The 3149-nt window shown below is 42.8% G+C and overlaps 1 pseudogene; it reads right to left on the bottom strand.

Annotated features, from left to right (window-relative positions):
• Window positions 1-422: 422 nt before the first annotated feature.
• On the bottom strand, window positions 423-1561 carry LOC103732434 (annotated as a pseudogene).
• Between the last annotated feature and the right edge of the window lie 1588 nt (window positions 1562-3149).

The raw sequence follows: 3149 nt of genomic DNA, 5'->3' as shown, positions 1-3149 counted from the left end.
CACATTCATCCCAGAACCATACCCACTCCTCTTCATCCCCTAACAGCCCCTTTGTGTTTTCATTGAAAAAAGTCTACTTCGTGTATATGCCTATAGTCTTTTATTTAGTTTTGTTTTGTTCTGTTTTCTGGTCAGATTAAAATTTTTTCATCTGACAAAGGCTTTACTGACAAATTTCCATACAGTTAGTCAAAAAAAAAAAAAATACAGCAGACGGTACCTCATACACTAGAAGTCAATATAACAGGAATCTCTTATAAAAAATAAAACTTTCCACAAATCTAAGAACTTAGTTTTAGTGGTTGACAGGATGCCCACCAAATGAAACAAAACATCCCAGCAGAGAATTCAAACCAAGGGAGTAAGGAAGGTAGAGAACGAATCACTGCTTTTGTGACAGAGCTGAAAAAGACAGGCCCAGGCTAGGCAGTGTCTCTTACAGTTACTATCACTACGTGTTCTTCCTCTAGCTTGCCCAATGTCCTCAGGCTGGAGGTACTGCTGTGAAAAGTCACAGGGCAGGAAGGCTTAGAGCATGCCTGTGCTGGCTCTGACTTTGGACCCACCCACCGGCAGGCTGATCACCCCTGCAGCCTGCTTCTGCTTCAAGTAGGAGACCAGATTCCTGAGAAGCTGCCTCTGTAGGCCTGGCTCCACCAGAGGAGGTGGGGTGGGGTGCATCTCTTCAGTGCTAGGCCCACAGAGGTTGCCTGGGTGGCTAGGAGCACTGCATAGCCATTGGGGCTCCCCTGCTTGATGTGATAGGGGACCTCATTGAGCTTGGGCTGGTTCATTTGAAGATGCTGGGCAATCTTCATCTGGGTCAGCTTGCTGCCAGAAGTGTAGTCTTTGAGGAGACCACTGATTACTCCCTGGTCCCCCTCTAGGATGTGCATAGATGCTGGGAAGCAGCTGTTTTTCAACACTAGAAGCCCATTCCAACCCAGCTGCAGTGTCTGTGCATACTCTGAAAACGTCTTTAGCATTTTGGTCTCATGTTTTGGCTCTTCAAGGGTCTTGGGCTCTGTCTCAGTGGTCAGATGATTGCCATTCACTCTCTCTTGTCTTCTTCCCTGGGAAGAGGCTGGAGCCTCAAGGTGGTGGTGATGGAGGCCCCTGACCTCAGCACCATGTCTGCTGTTGCTGAGGGAGATGCTGCAGCCTGACTCCTTGGTCCCTTCATTGGAGGGGTTCTCCTTGAGGCTGCACTCTGGGCTGTGGTCAGAGCCTCCATCAGACTGCTGTCCCCACCCTTGGTCTTGCGCTGTTCCTCTGAAGGGGAGTGGGTTGTCCTCCCAAGGTCACTGGAAAAAAACACTCCTCTGCTTATGCCTCTCTTCCCAGGGTTTGGGCATGGCCTGGTCACTGTCCCCTTAACCCCCACTCCCCAGCGCTCTCCACACCAGGTGCATATTGACCAGCTAAAGCCCTCTAGGCTGTTTCTGTGGTCCGAAATTTTACTGAGGCTGGTGCAGTCCCCCTCCAAAAAGGTCCGGTCTCCATCAGAATACAGAAGGTGTGTGAGGTCCATACCGTGCACAAACATTTTTCCTTTATCCATCTTTACTTAAGAACTCTCACCTGGGCCCCAAATTCATCCACTCAGACCTACCTGGTAGGTAGGCTACAGTGTCCACTCTCTTTACATTCCAGGGCTCTTTGCTTTCCTCCAGACAAGAGACCAGAACAGGTTTACACACAGCAAGACTTGTGAATAAGAAAGAGGCACAGGACACTTGCTGGAGTCTTTAAAAGTATGGGATTTCTAACCCAGCCCTGTGCTTCAATGAAAATATGGAAGAAAAGATATGGCTGTACGTATTGTTTCCTAATTTTTATGTTCTGACAGACACTTTTGTATATATAGGAATTTTTTCACTATTTATATGCTGAGTTCCATCATTGATTCACAATGCAACTATAGAAAGGGAACTTTAAGTATCTGGTTACAGGATCATGTACTAATGAGTGGCTGAAATTAACAACAGAAATAAAGAAAGATGAACAATTCCTTTAACAGGTGAAAATGAAAAGGAATCTTAAAACATGAATATGGTCTTCTCCAAGCCCAGACATTTGCATTACACAATTTTTAAAGAATCTAAGACTTACTCAGCAAAATAAACATGTTTATAAAGTGGACTATCATCTGTCAAAGGATGCAAAATAGTAAAGAATTCTGCAAGAGAAATCTCCTCACCTACAGACACGAGATCGCTGTAGTTCTCCAACATCACCTCTCTGTACAAATCCCTCTGAACAGAGTCTAGGCATTCCCACTCCTCCTGGGAGACATCTATGGACACATCTTCAAAAGTCACTGGATCCTAAAATGAGAAAAATAAGGTTTGACCATGACCATTAGACAGGGTACCAGACCAAAGGGAAAAAAGGGATAATTAGTAAACGAGTTCTGAAGTAGATGAACAATATGAATTATGCAAAAATGCTCTATAATTTACCTGCTAACTCTGTGCAAAAGAACAGCATCAGATCCTCCAAATTTATGTGCAGACTAGGATTTAAGGAATATAGAACATAAAATTAAGCCCTCAATGTAAGAATTCCATTTGTCTCTGATATTTGTAGCATATAAGATCAGTTGTACATATTCACCTTATGTAAAGTCACACTGATTTATAAGTCCACTTCAGAAATTTGATTGTTTTTAACCATGCGTTGCAGACCTGGATAAAACATAGATTTTGACTTAACAGGATCTGGGGCTGGGCCTGATTTGACCCTTTCCTAACAAGTATTCCAGTGCCAATGCCCTGGTACAAATACACTTTCTCCAGAAGCACAGAGTAGAACATGAGTTTAAGAATAAAGGGCAAGTTTAAAGGATGAGTGCCATGGACTGTGTGTGCTCTCCCTCAACAGCAAGAAGAGACACAATCCTTGTGAAGCATGTCCTAGAACCTGCATGTAATGAAATTATAGAAACATTATAGCATAAAGTATTCTAACATTTTTATACTAATTTCTCTTTTTGTTCTCATTCTCTTACCTAAAATTTATCAAAAAAGAAATACACTGGCTGACTTAAGCATACAACAATAAGAGAATTTTGACAATAAGTTTCCTTATTGCAGAGAGTAATAAAAACAATATGTAAGTTCCAAAACTTACTGAATAATATTCATGTA

Source organism: Nannospalax galili, unplaced genomic scaffold (genome assembly GCF_000622305.1).
Source record: "Nannospalax galili isolate Female #2095 unplaced genomic scaffold, S.galili_v1.0 scaffold835, whole genome shotgun sequence".
In the NCBI taxonomy this organism is placed as follows: Eukaryota; Metazoa; Chordata; class Mammalia; order Rodentia; family Spalacidae; genus Nannospalax; species Nannospalax galili.
Note: the sequence above shows the minus strand (reverse complement) of the source record. Positions and strands in the feature narration are given on the sequence as shown.